Source organism: Ovis canadensis, chromosome 1, assembly GCF_042477335.2.
Source record: "Ovis canadensis isolate MfBH-ARS-UI-01 breed Bighorn chromosome 1, ARS-UI_OviCan_v2, whole genome shotgun sequence".
NCBI classification, from domain to species: Eukaryota; Metazoa; Chordata; class Mammalia; order Artiodactyla; family Bovidae; genus Ovis; species Ovis canadensis.
Genome location: NC_091245.1, coordinates 176085654 through 176102324, shown reverse-complemented (window position 1 = coordinate 176102324; position 16671 = coordinate 176085654). Strand labels below are relative to the sequence as shown.

General features: G+C 42.6%; 1 long non-coding RNA gene across 4 annotated transcripts in view; it reads right to left on the bottom strand.

Annotated features, from left to right (window-relative positions):
- LOC138419751 (uncharacterized) overlaps window positions 1-16671 on the bottom strand; it is a 46883-nt gene that overhangs the window by 15337 nt on the left and 14875 nt on the right. For all 4 annotated transcript variants that reach the window (XR_011249056.1, XR_011249058.1, XR_011249059.1 and 1 more), the window contains exon 3: window positions 694-830. This is a non-coding gene — a long non-coding RNA (uncharacterized lncRNA). The remainder of the gene's footprint in view (window positions 1-693; window positions 831-16671) is intronic.

Here is a 16671-nt window from a genome sequence, read left to right as displayed (position 1 = left end):
GGGTTTGATCTTTGGTCAGGGAACTAAGATCCCACATGCTCGCCACATAGTGCAGCTTAAAAAAAAAAAGAAAAAGAAAAACACCCAAATACCACTTATTATTATTATTATTTTTTTTTTGGCCACACCAAGTGGCATGAAGGGTCTTAGTTCCCTACTAGGGATCAAATCTTTGCTCCCTGCAGTGGAAGCTCAGAATCTTAACCACTGGACCGCCAGGGAAGTCCCAGTATCACGTTTATAATCTCATCTCCTTCCTTTTCTGAAACCCTTCCAGCACACTGTTAGCAGAGGGGCTTAGCCCCGCACCGCTGCCCTGTCTCATCCACCGTGTCTCCTTCAGCTTCACATCCAACCCCTGACACTCTCCCAGGCCATTTCTCCTCCTCCTCCAGGGGAGGCAAATCCTACCCTCTCCTTCCAGATGCCCAAGCCCTCCAGCCTCTTCCCTTGTCTTTCTCCTGTTTGACCTCTTCTATACTTCACAGCTCAGCTTAAGTCTCAAGGCTTTCATAAAAATCCCTTAATTATCTCAGCACACAGAGCAGACTGGGTGTTGAAAGGACTTAGACTTCAGAACGCAGCCCTCTTCGCAGCTCAGGAAAATGAGGCTGATGGACAGAGACCCAGCTCCCTTCCTGAAGCTGTCACTTTTCCTTAACGGTTTGTCACGGTGCTTAGTCATTATCCCACCTGTGTTCTCACTGCTTCCCGTCTTCCCGACCAAGCAGCCTGGCTCCAAGAGGATAAGGAGATCTATGAGGCTTCTTCTGTCACAACCTCAACTTCTCACTCTGTGGCAGGTTTAAAGGGTTCTCAGTAAATGACTCCTATTGAAAGAAACCCAGAGAAAGTGGGTCACAGCGAGCGTAAGGTAATGAAAGACCAGGAGAAAGAATTTGACTGCGAGTCTTTCCAATCACTGACAGGTAACAAGTGGCCTAATTTTCAGTGACCCATCCCAACTTTCAACCATCAGGCAACCTGGTCTAACAGAACACTCCTACAGGCAGGTTCCTTGGCCCCTGAAGGAGCTGACGGCCAGAGGCTATTTGCTGAGCATACTCCTCATAGCTATACAGTGCAACAGGGTGAATAATGGTCCCACGAAGTAAGAACATCCACCTCCTAAATCCATAGTTATGACTTTTTTCAGAAAAAGGATATCACAGATGTAATTAAGGATCATGATAGGAGATCATCCTGGATTATGCAGGTTGGTCTTAAATCTGATGACATGTCCATATAAGGGACAGAAGGGCAGACAAGACAGCAATGAGAAGGCCACGTGAAGATAAACACACAGATTGGAGTTATGCAGACACAAGCCTGGAGCCAACAGCAGCTGGAAGAGGCCTGGATGGATTCCACCTATAGCCGTCAGAGGGCATGTTGTCCTGCTGACACCTTGATTTCAGAATTCTGGCCTCCAGAACTCTGAGAGAATACATTCCTATTGATTTAAGTTACCTCTTTCCTGGGACTTTGTTTCAGCAGCCTTAGGACAGTCTTGCAAACAGCAAGTGCTTCCTGGAAGAAAGACCTGGGAAGCCCATTGGTCTTCATCCGCACTATCCACAAAGACGTTCATGGAGCCATCAAGCATTAACAGGTCTGGGTAACCCGACAGTCTGGGTGTTGGGAGAGTGTTCGCAGGATGCAGGGTGTACCCAGAGGAGAAACTCTCGTCCAGTCAGTGTCAGAATGGGGGTGGGGGCAAGAGGAAAGGGGCAAAGAGAAGCAAGGGAAGTGTTCAAGGAAGGCTTCTGGGGGGAAAAGACTCTGCAGGGAGCAGTTGGCTGGGTGAGGGGTTGGAAGAGCTGTCACACAGGTGGCGGAGCACAGCAGTCACTGTTAACAGAGAACCAAGTGTGTGGTAAGGAGGCCAGGAGTCTAGGTACAGGTCGGGTCTCTGGGGGCTTTGTAGACCATGGTAAGAAGTACAGACTTTTTTCTTCGAGATTGTCAGCTGGGGAAGTAGCGGCGCATGTCTGGGCATGTGTATTTGCATTTCTTGGTTGCCACTGTAAATGAGAAAGACTCTTTCTTTCTTCCCTTCTAGGTTCTTTGGCTGGCCTAATAGTTAAATTGACATACGATAGATCAACAGGACTAAAACCTAATTTAATTGCACATATGTACAGAAACTCATAAAAGTATGAGATTCAAAGAACTGACCAAAGCAGGCAGCTTTCGTATCTTTTAGACAAAGAAACAATAAATTTGTGAGGAGCTGACAAGGCAAAGGGATTCGGGCTTGGGATCAATTCAGTTTAGTTCAGACCTTCAGTCATGTCCCACCCTTTGCAACCCACGGACTGCAGCACGCCAGGCTTCCCTGTCCGTCACCAACTCCCAGAGCTTGCTCAAACTCTTATCCATTGACTTGGCGATGTCATCCAACATCTCATCCTCTGTTATCACCTTCTCCTCCTGCCTTCAATCTTTCCCAGCATCAGGGTCTTTTCCAATGAGTTAGTTCTTGGCATCAGTGGTCAAAGTATTTGAGCTTCAGCTTCAGTATCAGTCCTTCCAATGAATATTCAGGACTGATTTCCTTTAGGATTGACTGGTTGGATCTTCTTGCAGTCCAAGGGGCTCTCAACAGTCTTCCCAAAACCAAGTTCAAAAGCATCAATTCTTCGGCTCTCAGCTTTCTTTACAGTCCAACTCTCACATCCATATATGACTACTGGAAAAACCATAGTTTTGACTAGATGGACTTTTGCTGGTAAAGTGATGTCTCTGCTTTTTAATATGCTGTCTAGGTTTGTCATAGCTTATCTTCCAACAAGCAAGTGTCTTTTATTTCTTGGCTACAATCATCATATGCAGTGATTTTGGAGCCCTAGAAAAAGTTTGTCACTGTTTCCATTGTTTCCCCATCTATTTGCCCTGAAGTGATGAGACCGGATGTCTCGATCTTAGTCTCTTGAATGTTCCGTTTTAAGCCAACTTTTTCACTCTCCTGTTTCACTTTCATCAAGAGGCTCTTTAGTTCCTCTTCACTTTCTGCCATAAAGGTATATACCTATTTATATACCTGCATATCTGAGGTTATTGCTATTTCTCCCACAGTCTTGATTCCAGTCTGTGCTTCATCCAACCCAGAATTAGGCATGATGTACTCTGCATATACGTGGAAGTGAGAAATAGATTCAATGGGTTAGATCTGATAGACAGAGTGCCTGAAGAACTATGGATGGAGGTTCATGACACTGTACAGGAGACAGGGATCAAGACCAAGAAAAAGAAATGCAAAAAAGCAAAATGGTTGTCTGAGGAGCCCTTACAAATAGCTGTGAAAAGAAGAGAAGTGAAAGGCAAAGGAGAAAAGGAAAGCTATACCCATTTGAATACAGAGTTCCAAATAGCAAGGAGAGATAAGAAAGTGTTCCTCAGTGATCAATGCAAAAAAAATAGAAGAAAACAAGTAAATGGGAAAGACTAGGGATCTCTTCAAGAAAATCAGAGATACCAGGGGAACATATCATACAAAGATGGGCTCAATAAAGGACAGAAATGGTATGGACCTAACAGAAGCAGAAGATATTTAGAAGAGGTGGCAAGAATACACAGAAGAACTATACAAAAAAGATTTTCATGACCCAGATGATCATGATGGTGTGATCACTGACCTAGAGCCAGACATCCTGGAATGTGAAGTCAAGTGGGCCTTAGGAAGCATCACTACAAGCAAAGCTAGTGGAGGTGGTGGAATTCCAGTTGAGCCATTTCAAATCCTAAAAGATGATGCTGTGAAAGTGCTGTACTGAATATGCCAGCAAATCTGGAAAACTCAGCAGTGGCCACAAGACTGGAAAAGGTCAGTTTTCATTCCAATCCCAGAGAAAGGCAATGCCAAAGAATGCTCAAACCACACATGCTAGCATGTGCACTCATCTCACATGCTAGCAAACTAATGCTCAAAATTCTCCAAGCCAGGCTTCAACAGGACATGAACCATGAACTTCCAGATCTTCAAGCTTGATTTAGAAAAAACAGAGGGATGAGAGATCAAATTGCCAACATCTGCTGGATCATCCAAAAAGCAAGATTTCCAAAAAAAATCTACTTCTGCTTTATTGACTATGCCAAAGCCTTTGACTCTGTGGATAACAGTAAACTGTGGGAAATTCTTCAAGAGATGGGAATAACAGACCATCTGACCTGCCTCTTGAGAAATCTCTATGCAGGTCAAAGAGCAACAGTTAGAACTGGACATGGAACAACAGACTGGTTCCAAATAGGAAAAGGAGTATGTCAAGGCTTTATATTGTCACCCTGCTTATTTAACTTATATGCAGAGTACATCATGAGAAATGCTGGGCTGAAAGAAGCACAAGCTGGAATCAAGATTGCCAGGAGAAATATCAATAACCTCAGATATGCAGATGAAACCACTCTTGTGGCAGAAAGTGAAGAACTAAAGAGCCTCTTGATGAAAGTGAAAGTGGAGAGCAAAAAAGTTGACTTGAAGAGCAACATTCAGAAAACTAACATCATGGCAACTGGTCCCATCACTTCATGGCAAATAGATGAGGAAACAGTGGCTGACCTTATTTTTCTGGTCTCCAAAATCACTGCAGATATTGACTGCAGCCATGAAATGAAAAGACTTTTGCTCCTTGGAAGAAAAGCTATGACCAACCTAGACAGCATATTAAAAAGCAGAGACATTACTTTACCAACAAAAGTCCATCTAGTCAAAGCTATGGTTTTTCCAGTAGTCATGCATGGATGTGAGTGTTGGAGTATAAAGAAAGCTGAGTGTCAAAGAATTGATGCTTTTGAGCTGTGGTGTTGGAGAAGACTCTTGAGAGTCCCTTGGACTGCAAGGAGATCCAACCAGTCCATCCTAAAGGAAATCAGTCCTGAATATTCATTGGAAAGACTTATGTTGAAGCTGAAACTCCAATACTTTGGCCGCCTGTTGTGAAGAACTAACTCACTGGAAAAGACCCTGATGCTGGGAAAGATTGATAGCGGGAGAAGGGGATGACAGAGGATGAGATGGTTGGATGGCATCACTGACTCAATGGACATGAGTTTGAGTAGGCTCTGGGTGTGGGTGATGGACAAGGAAGCCTGGAGTGCTGCAATCCATGGGGTCTCAAAGAGCAACTGAACTGAACTCTGTGTATTCTTGCCACTTCCTCTTAATATCTTCTGTTTCTGTTAGGTCCATACCATTTTTGTCCTATATTGTGCCCATCTTTGCATGAAAGGTTCTCTTTTTATCTCTAATTATCTTGAAGAGATGTCTAGTCTTTCTCATTCTAATGTTTTCCTCCATTTCTTTGCACTGATCACTGAGGAATGATTTCTTATCTCTCCTTGATATTCTTCGGAACTCTGCATTCAAATGGGTATATCTTTCCTTTTCTCCTTTGCCTTTCAATTCTCTTTTCTCAGCTATTTGTAAGTCTTCCTCAGACAACCATTTTGCCTTTTTGCATTTCTTTTTCTTGAGGATGGTTTTGATCACTGCCTCCTGTACAATGTTATGAACCTCCATCCATAGTTCTTCAGGCACTCTGTCTATCAGATCTAGTTCCTTGAATTTATTTTTCACTTCCACTGTATAATCATAAGGGATTTGATTTAGGTCATACCTGAATGGCCTAGCAGTTTTCCCTACTTTCTTCAATTTAAGTCTGTATTTGGCAATAAGGAGTTCATGATCTGAGCCACACTCATCTCCCAGTCTTGTTTTTTCCTGACTGTACAGAGCTTCTCCATCTTCGGTTGCAAAGAATATCATCAATCTGATTTCAGTATTGACCATCTATGTGTAGAGTCATCTCTTGTGTTGTTGGAAGAGAGTGTTTGCTATGACCTGTGTGTTCTCTTGGCAAAAACTCTGTTAGCCTTTGTCCTCCTTCATTTTGTATTCCAAGCCCAGATTTGCCTGTTACTCCAGGTATCTCTTGACTTCCTACTTTTGCATTCCATTCTCCTATGATGAAAAGGACATCTTTTTTTGGTGTTAGTTCTAGAAAGCCTTGTAGGTCATCATAGAGCCGTTCAACTTCATCTTCTTTGGCATTAGTGGTTGAGGCATAGATTTGTCATATTGAATGGCTTGCCTTGGAAACAAACAGAGATCATTCTGTTGTTTTTGAGATTGTACACAAGTAATGCATTTCAGTTTCTTTTGTTGCCTATGAGGTCTACTGCATTTCTTCTAAGATTCTTGCCCACAGTAGTAGATATAATGGTCATCTGAATTAAATTTGCCCATCCCAGTCCATTTAAGTTTACTGATTCCTAAAATGTCAATGTTCATTCTTGCAATCTCCTGTTTCACCACTTCCAATTTACCTTGATTCATGGACCTAATATTCCAGGTTCCTATGCAATACTGCTCTTTACAGCATAGGGCTTTACTTTCATCACCAGTCACATTCACAACTGTGTGTTGTTTTAACTTGGCTCAGCCTCTTCATTTTTTCTGGAGCTATTTCTCCACTCTTCTCTAGTAATGTATTGGGCACCTACCAACCTGGGAATTTCATCTTTCAGTATCATATCTTTCTCTTTTCATACTGCTCATGGGATTCTCAAGGCAAGAATAGTGAAGTGGTTTGCCATTCCCTCTTCCAGTGGACCATGTTTTGTGATCCAAACATGGATTGCAAACTGATAAATAAATGAGAATTCTTGTTTATATAGCTTTCTTGGCCCTAAACTTCCTATGTCTGGTATAAAGATAACTTTCTTCCTCCTGGTCCAGGGAGGGTACATTTTAAGGGGACTATTTATTACCTGTTGTCAGGGGAACAAAAGAGAGTCAGAATGTCCTTCTTGCACTGGTGTTTACAAAACAAATTTAATTCGATTAATCAATGTGCCAAAATGGTGTATTGTGTTCTGCCCCTCCTTAAATGGAGCAGAACGCTGTGGGGCCCTTCAGGTACAAATTCTCTCTATGTCCCCTGCTTATTGTTTGTAGGAAACACACTCCATTCAGCCTCCTTGAACTTCCCTGATTTTCACAGGGCAGATTCAAAGGGTTGCTTATCAGGGGAGAGAGAGAATACAAAAACTAAGGAGGAGCAGTCAAGAAACAATAATGCTGCCCAGGGATAGGACCCTGGCTCCTCCTCAAGAAGTATATGTATTTATTATGTATATATATGTGTATATATATATATATATATATATATATATATATATATATATATATATGCGTGTGTGTGTGTATAATATAAAACCTTTGAATTCTTTGTAGGAACCAAGGCCCCCACCCAGATTAAGGGTGGTAATTCCAGACTGAGCACAAGATTGCTGGAGCACCACCCTGTTACCTCACCACCGACCAATCAGAAGAAAGTCTGCATACCGTGTAAGATAAAGAAGATGCTGACCTCCTCCCTAAATGATCCTCTATTTAAAAACTTTTATGGTTGATTGAAATCTTTGGAGTTGGTTTTTGAACACAAGTCCGCCATCTCCCCATGTCACTGGCCTTCAGAGTAAAGCAACCATTCCATTCCTACCAGCACTTACCTCTTGAGCACTGGCTTTCATACTTGAGCATCTAGCTGAATTACAGTTCAGTAAAAGACGCTTACTCCTTGGAAGAAAAGTTATGACCAATCTAGATAGCATATTCAAAAGCAGAGACATTACTTTGCCGACTAAAGTCCATCTAGTCAAGGCTATGGTTTTTCCTGTGGTCATGTATGGATGTGAGAGTTGGACTGTGAAAAAGGCTGAGCACCGAAAAATTGATGCTTTTGAACTGTGGTGTTGGAGAAGACTCTTGAGAGTCCCTTGGACTGCAAGGAGATCCAACCAGTCCATTCTGAAGGAGATCAGCCTTGGGATTTCTTTGGAAGGAATGATGCTAAAGCTGAAACTCCAGTACTTTGGCCACCTCATGTGAAGAGTTGACTCATTGAAGAAGATTCTGATGCTGGGAGGGATTAGGGGCAGGAGGAGAAGGGGATGACAGAGGATGAGATGGCTGGATGGCATCACTGACTCGATGGATGTGAATCTGAGTGAACTCCGGGAGCTGGTGATGGACAGGGAGGCCTGGCGTGCTGTGATTCATGGGGTCGCAAAGAGTTGGACATGACTGAGCTACTGAACTGAACTGTACTGTAGGGGTTTAAACATGGAACTGACAAAACTGGGAAGTGCAGACAGATGGCTGTGGTACAATGGGAGTGTAAGATTCAGAAAGACAGAGGTAACGTGTTAAGAAAAATTAGGAGGCCACAGTTCAAGTACGATGAAAGTGTGAAAAAGATGAAAACTTGAGCCAGCTGGGAAGGACGGATGGCAGGAGAAAGAGTGGGGGAGGGGATTGGGAGGCAAATTCAGCAGATATTTGGGTTAAAAATGCATGAATTTGCATTTGAATAAGAGATTGCATCTCAAATTTCTAGTACAGAGGTGTCACTAACAGATATGAATGAAAAAGGAGTTATCAGATCATAATTCAATTTGGGGATTGTTGATATGCCTATGAGACAGCTAAACAGAAATGCCCATTAGGCAGTTGAAATCTACTAACATTTAAAAGACAGTGTGAATATTGTAATCTCTAAGGAGAGTATTTTCAAGCGACCAGCAGAAGATGTTTTCCTTAAATGGACAATTTGAAGCCTGGAAAATAATGGATTGGGTGCTTATAATTTAGTGTAAACTACACACTGGTTGAAATCAGAAGGCTGATGGTTGAGATCCCTGGAATTTCACCCTGTTACCTCATCACCAGCCAATCACACATCTTGCAGTCCTCCCCCAAATTTTGCCTTTAAAAATTCTTCCTGGAAGACTTTGAGGGAGTTTGGGTGTTTGGGGCATAAGCCATCCATTCACTCTGTGGTTTCTTTAAATAAAACACTGAAGAAACTCTTGAACTTTAAAAGAAGGGCTTTGTTTGCACTCAGATTAGTTCACAAAGCAAGATAACTGCTCAGGTGCTCAGGGTTCTGCCTCTTGACTAATAAGAAACTAGATTGTTCTTATGAAACAGTCAGAGAAACACAAAGCATTGGAGTATTTAGACAACTAAGACTGGAATAGATTGACTCTTGGCCTTCAAAAGAAGAATCTAGCCCAAAGAAGATGGTATTTTATTTTCAAAATATTTTTCTTCACTCTAGTTACTACCCAGAGTACTTGAGATATTTCTATTATCTTATCCTTGATTGTAAAAATATCTTCAGTATTTTGCTTCAGTTTAGTGGGCTAAATTTTCTCATACTGTTCATTTTCTTCAACTATTTCCCATCCATGAAAGATCCCAAAAGTTCTAAGAACTTGTTCTCACTTCTTAATTTGGTAACTTTATGTAAAATCCATGGAGACAAAGATCAAATCTGCTTGGTTCACACTGAATCCCCAATAGCCAGCACACTATCATGCATGTAGTAGGCATGAAAATGCACAGGAACCTGTGGGGCCCTCCCACGTACAAAAGCCTTTCTATGTCCCTCATTTCTTGTTTGTATGAAAAAGGCTTCAGTCCCACACCTTCCTCGAATTAAACAGTTACTAATTAGGGAAGTGAGGAGTGCAAAGACAAAGGAAAAGCACTCAATAAAAAATAGCACAAAAGTAAAAAGTTCCAGCTCCTGCTCAAGGGATAAACACAGCAATCTGACACATATCTCTGAGTCTTACAGGAACTAAGGCACCTACCCAGGATGGGTAACTTCCACCTGAGAACAAGCACATTGGAAACCCCAAACTGGTTGAAACCAGAACGTTGATAGTTGAGATTCTTGGAATTTCACCCTGTTACTTCATCACCAGCCTATAGCCCTCCCTGCAAGTTTTGCCTTTAAAAACTCCTCCCTGAAGACTATGAGGGAGTTTGGGTATTTGGGGGCACAAACCACACATTCTCCTTCCTTGGTTTCATAATAAGTTTTTCTCTCTCCAACCTCCTTTGTTTTGGTTTATTTGACCTCTGTGTATTGAGCACAGAACCTTGAGTATGACAACAGGCACCCAATAAGAGTTCCAAAGAATAGCAAGGAGAAATAAGAAAGGCTTCCTTGATGGTCAATGCAAAGAAATAGAGGAAAACAATAGAATGGGAAAGAGTGGAGATCTCTTCAAGAAAATTAGAGATATCAAGGGAATATTTCATGCAAAGATGGGCTCAATAAAGGACAGAAATAGTAGGGATCTAACAGAAGCAAAGATATTAAGAAGAGGTGGCAAGAATACACAGAAGAACTGTACAAAAAAGATCTTCATGACCCAGATAATCACGATGGTGTGATCACTCACCTAGAGCCAGACATCCTGGAATATGAAGTCAAGTGGGCCTTAAGAAGCATCACTACAAACAAAGCTAGTGGAGGTGATGGAATTCCAGTAGAGCTATTTCAAATCCTGAAAGATGATGCTGTGAAAGTGCTGCACTCAGTATGCCAGCACATTTGGAAAACTCAGCAGTGGCCACAGGACTGGAAAAGGTCCGCTTTCATTCCAGTCTCAAAGAAAGACAATGCCAAAGAATGCTCAAACTACCGCACAATTGCACTCATCTCACACGCTAGTAAAGTGATGCTTAAAATTCTCCAAGCCAGGCTTCAGCAATATGTGAACTGTGAACTTCCAGATCTTCAAGCTGGTTTTAGAAAAGACAGAGGAACCAGAGATCAAATTGCCAACATCTGCTGGATCATCAAAAAAGCAAGAGAGTTCCAGAAAAACATCTATTTCTGTTTTCTTGACTATGCCTAAGCCTTTGACTGTGTGGATCACAATAAACTGTGGAAAATTCTGAAAGAGATGGGAATACGAGACCACCTGACCTGCCTCTTGAGAAACCTGTCTGCAAGTCAAGAAGCAACAGTTAGAACTGGACACGGAACAACAGACTGGTTCCAAATCGGGAAAGGAGTACATCAAGGCTGTATATTGTCAATGTGCTTATGTAACTTGTATGCAGAGTACATCATGAGAAACGCTGGGCTGGAGGAAGCACAAGCTGGAATCAAGATTGCCAGGAGAAATATCAATAACCTCAGATATGCAGATGACACCACCCTTATGGCAGAAAGTAAAGAAGAACTAAAGAGCCCCTTGATAAAAGTGAAAGAGGAGAGTGAAATAGTTGGCTTAAAGCTCAAGATTCAGAAAACGAGGATCATGGCATCTGGTCCCATCACTTCATGGGAAATAGATGGGGAAACAGTGGAAACAGTGTCAAACTTTATTTTGGGGGGCTCCAAAATCACTGCAGATGGTGATTGCAGCCATGAAATTAGAAGACACTTACTCCTTGGAAGGAAAGTTATGAGCAACCTAGATAGTATATTGAAAAGCAGAGACATTACTTTGTCAACAAAGGTCCGTCTAGTCAAGGCTATGAGTTTTCCAGTAGTCATGTATGGATGTGACAGTTGGACTATAAAGAAAATTGAGCACCAAAGAATTGATGTTTTGAGCTGTGGTGTTGGAGAAGACTCTTGAGAGTCCCTTGGACTGCAAGGAGATCCAACCAGTCCATCCTAAAGGAAATCATTCCTGAATATTCATTGGAAGGACTGATGTTGAAGCTGAAACCCCAATACTTTGGCCACCTGATGTGAAGAGCTGACTCATTGGAAAAGACCCTGATGCTGGGAATGATTGAGGGCAGGAGGAGAAGGGGCCAGCAGAGGATAAGATGGTTGGATGGTATCACTGACTCAATATACATTGGTTTGAGTGAACTCCAGGAGTTGGTGATAGACAGGGAGGCCTGGCATGCTGGGGTTCATGAGGTCACAATAAGTCAGACATGACTGAGCAACTGAACTAAACTGAACCCAATAAGAAAATGATTTCTAAAAAACACTTTCGTTCCAGTAAGTGAGAGAGGTGGATGTTAATCAACTAACGATAGCAATAAACCCTGAATTGCTTTTTGATGAAGTCTTCCAAGGGGAGGTTGCTATGAGAAGGGACAACCATAGGATTGATCTTTTTCTTCCAACAACACAAGAGAAGACTCTACACATGGACATCACCAGATGGTCAACACCGAAATCAGATTGACTCTATTCTTTGCAACCAAACATGGAGAAGCTCTATATAGTCAGGAAAAAACAAGACCAGGAGCTGACTGTGGCTCAGATCAGGAATTCCTTATTGCCAAATTCAGACTTAAATTGAAGAAAATAGGGAAAACCGCTGGACCATTCAGGTATGACCTAAATCAAATCCCTTATGATTATACAGTGGAAGTGAGAAATAGATTTAAGGGCCTAGATCTGATGGATAGAGTCCCTAATGAACTATGGAATGAGGTTCATGACATTGTACAGGAGACAGGGATCAAGACCATCCCCATGGAAAAGAAATGCAAAAAAGCAAAATGGCTGTCTGGGGAGGCCTTACAAATAGCTGTGAAAAGAAGAAAGGCAAAAAGCAAAGGAGAAAAGGGAAGATATAAGCAGCTGAATGCAGAGTTCCAAAGAATAGCAAGAAGAGATAAGAAAGCCTTCTTCAGCGATCAGTGCAAAGAAATAGAGGAAAAGAACAGAATGGGAAAGACTAGAGATCTCTTCAAGAAAATTAGAGATACCAAGGGAACATTTCATGCAAAGATGGGCTTGAGAAAGGACAGAAATGGTCTGGACCTAACAGAAGCAGAAGATATTTAGAAGAGGTGGCAAGAATATACGGAAGAACTGTACAAAAAAGATCTTTACAACCCAGATAATCATGATGATGTGATCACTAATCTAGAGCCAGACAAGTGGGCCTTAGAAAGCATCACTACGAACAAAGCTAGTGGATGTGATAGAATCCAGTGGAGCTGTTTCAAATCCTCAAAGATGATGCTGTGAAAGGGCTGCACTCAATATGCCAGCACATTTGGAAAACTCAGCAGTGGCCACAGGACTGGAAAAGGTCAGTGTTCATTCCAATCCCAAAGAAAGGCAGTGACAAAGAATGCTCAAACTATTGCGCAATTGCACTCATCTCATATGCTAGTAAAGTAATGCTCAAAATTCTCCAAGCCAGGTTTCAGCAATACGTGAACTGTGAACTCTCTGGTGTGCAAGCTGGTTTTCGAAAAGGCAGAGGAACCAGAGATCAAACTGCCAACATCCGCCGGATCATGGAAAAAGCAAGAGAGTTCCAGAAAAACATCTATTTCTCCTTTATTGACTATGCCAAAGCCTTTGACTGTGTGGATCACAATAAACTGTGGAAAATTCTGAAAGAGATGGGAATACCAGACCACCTGATCTGCCTCTTGAGAAATCTGTATGCAGGTCAGGAAGCAACAGTTAGAACTGGACACGGAACAACAGACTGGTTCCAAATAGGAAAGGAGTACATCAAGGCTGTATATTGTCACCCTGCTTATTTAACTTGTATGCAGAGTACATCATGAGAAATGCTGGACTGGAAGAATCACAAGCTGGAATCAAGATTGCCAGGAGAAATCTCAATAACCTCAGATATGCAGATGACACCACCCTTATGGCAGAAAGTGAAGAGGAGCTAAAAAGCCTCTTGATGAAAGTGAAAGGGGAGAGCGAAAAAGTTGGCTTAAAGCTCAAGATTCAGAAAACGAGGATCATGGCATCTGGTCCCATCACTTCATGGGAAATAGATGGGGAAACAGTGGAAACAGTGTCAAACTTTATTTTGGGGGGTTCCAAAATCACTGCAGATGGTGATTGCAGCCATGAAATTAGAAGACACTTACTCCTTGGAAGGAAAGTTATGAGCAACCTAGATAGTATATTCAAAAGCAGAGACATTACTTTGCTGACTAAGGTCTGTCTAGTCAAGGCTATGGTTTTTCCTGTGGTCATGTATGGATGTGAGAGTTGGACTGTGAAGAAGGCTGAGTGCCAAAAAATTGATGTTTTTGAACTGTGGTGTTGGAGAAGACTCTTGAGAGTCCCTTGGACTGCAAGGAGATCCAACCAGTCCATTCTGAAGGAGATCAACCCTGGGATTTCTTTGGAAGGAATGATGCTAAAGCTGAAACTCCAGTACTTTGGCCACCTCATGGGAAGAGTTGACTCATTGGAAAAGACTCTGATGCTGGGAGGGATTGGGGGCAGGAGGAGAAGGGGCGACCGAGGATGAGATGGCTGGATGTCATCACTGACTCGATGGACGTGAGTCTGAGTGAACTCCGGGAGTTGGTGATGGACAGGGAGGCCTGGCATGCTGTGATTCATGGGGTCTCAATGAGTCAGACACGGCTGAGCGACTGAACTGAACTGGGGTGAGTAAGGCTGAGGAAGAATCATTTGAACTGAAATCTAAAGGTTAAAATGAATAGTTGTTAAGACAGGAAGCAGGAGGACAGAGGCAGTGATAGGTAAGGGTTATGACGGATGGTACAGATGTGTGACATAAATAGGAGATTAGGAAAGAGAAAGAGGCTTGACTCTGTCAGCCTCAATTTTATGAGTTGTAAAGAGGAGCTGCACTCTGAGATCTAAGCTCTTTGACTATGTGGGGTTGAAACAATCAAGAGAAGCTGTATGAAGGCCTTGGACTGAGTCTGGGTTGTGAAAATAATAAATGAGGCCTAAAAGGAAAGCGGGAATGAGAGGAGGGAAGACTTACTTAGGTGGAAACACTCTGAGCAAAGTTAAAGGAGCAGGAAGGAGCATGGACCTTCTGGAGAGAGAGGGATACAATTTGCCTGTTCAGCAAGGGGAGGAGAAATTTAGGAATAAAGGAAGACAAAGATATATGGTAGAAGTTATTAGGCCAAATCATTTACTGAGCCAGGAATAGGTGATCTCATACAATATCACAAAACTCTCTGAGACCAGGACTGTACTCTTATGGCCCTAATTTTACAACTGAGAACATTGAGGCACAAAGAAATGGAAGAACATGTCCAGAGACATATAACAATTGAGTGATGGGGCCAGGAATGCCATGTGGGAGATCCCACTCCCCAGAAACCCCTGGGAGGACAGGGGCAGGGGGCACGCAAAACCTGTGTGGTGCATTTCTTATCACAGTCCTCAACAGGTACTTCCCAACATGACAAAGATCTTAATCTCCTTTCTCCCCAGTAAGTTTATAAGCCCTCTGAGCACAAGAAGAAAGATCTCATCAAGTTTCTTATAATTTATTATAGTTGTAAAGCCTGGACAAGGACTCAAACCTAAATTATTTACTGGAGAGAAGTCTAGAAATCTGTTCCTTCCCTATGAAGTGAAACCAAACAGGACTCTCTGGGGCTCCTGGACACAGAAGCCTTTCTGTGTCCCCTGAGAAATCTGTATGCAAGTCAAGAAGCAACAGTTAGAACTGGACATGGAACAACAGACTGGTTCCAAATCGGGAAAGGAGTACAACAAGGCTGCATACTGTCACTCTGCTTATTTAACTTATATGCAGATCACATCATGCAAAATGCTGGGCTGTGGATGAAGCAAAAGCTGGAATCAAGATTTCTGGGAGAAATATCAATAACCTCAGATACGCAGATGACATCGCCCTTATGGCAGAAAGTGAAGAAGAACTAAAGAGCCTCTTGATGAAAGTGAAAGAGGAGATTGAAAAAGTTGGCTTAAAACTCCATTCAGAAAACTAAGATCATGCCATCCGGTCCCATCATTTCATGGCAAACAGATGGGAAACAATGGAAACAGTGAGAGACTTTATTTTCTTGGGCTCCAAAATCACTGCAGATGGTGACTGACAGCCAAGAAATTAAAAGATGCTTGCTCCTTGGAAGAAAAGCTATGACCAACCTAGACAGCATATTAAAAAGCAGAGACATTAGTTTACCAACAAAGGTCCACCTAGTCAAGGCTATGGTTTTTCCAGTAGTCATGTATGGATGTGAGCGTTGGACTATAAAGAAAGCTGAGCGCAGAAGAATTGATGCTTTTGAACTGTGGAGTTGGAGAAGACTCTTGAGAGTCCCTTGGACTGCAAGGAGATCCAACCAGTCCATCTTAAAGGAAATCATTCCTGAATATTCATTGGAAGGACTGATGCTGAAGCTGAAACGTCAATACTTTGGCCACCTGATGCAAAGAACTGACTCATTTGAAAAGACCCTGATGCTGGGAAAGATTGAAAGCGGGAGGAGAAGGTGATGACAGAGAATGAGATGGTTGAATGGCATCACCGACTCGAGGGACATGAGTTTGAGTAAGCTCCAGGAGTTTGTGATGGACAGGGAACCCTGGCATGCTGCAGGCCATGGGGTCGCAAAGAGTCGAACACGACTGAACGACTGAACTGAATTGGACTATACAGTCGATGGAGTTTTCCAGGCCAGAATACTGGAAGTTCAGTTCAGTTCAGTTCAGTTCAGTTCAGTTCAGTTGCTCAGTCGTGTCTGACTCTTTGCACCCCAGGAATCGCAGCACGCCAGGCCTCCCTGTCCATCACCAACTCCCGGAGTTCACTCAGACTCATGTCCATTGAGTCAGTGATGCCATACAGCCATCTCATCCTCTGTCGGCCCCTTCTCCTCCTGCCCTCAATCCCTCCCAGCATCAGAGTCTTTTCTAATGAGTCAATGCTTCGCATGAGGTGGCCAAAGTACTGGAGTTTTAGCTTTAGCATCATTCCCTCCAAAGAAATCCCAGGGCTGATCTCTTTCAGAATGGACTGGTTGGATCTCCTTGCAGTCCAAGGGACTCTCAAGAGTCTTCTCCAACACCACAGTTCAAAAGCATCAATTCTTCGGCGCTCAGCCTTCTTCAC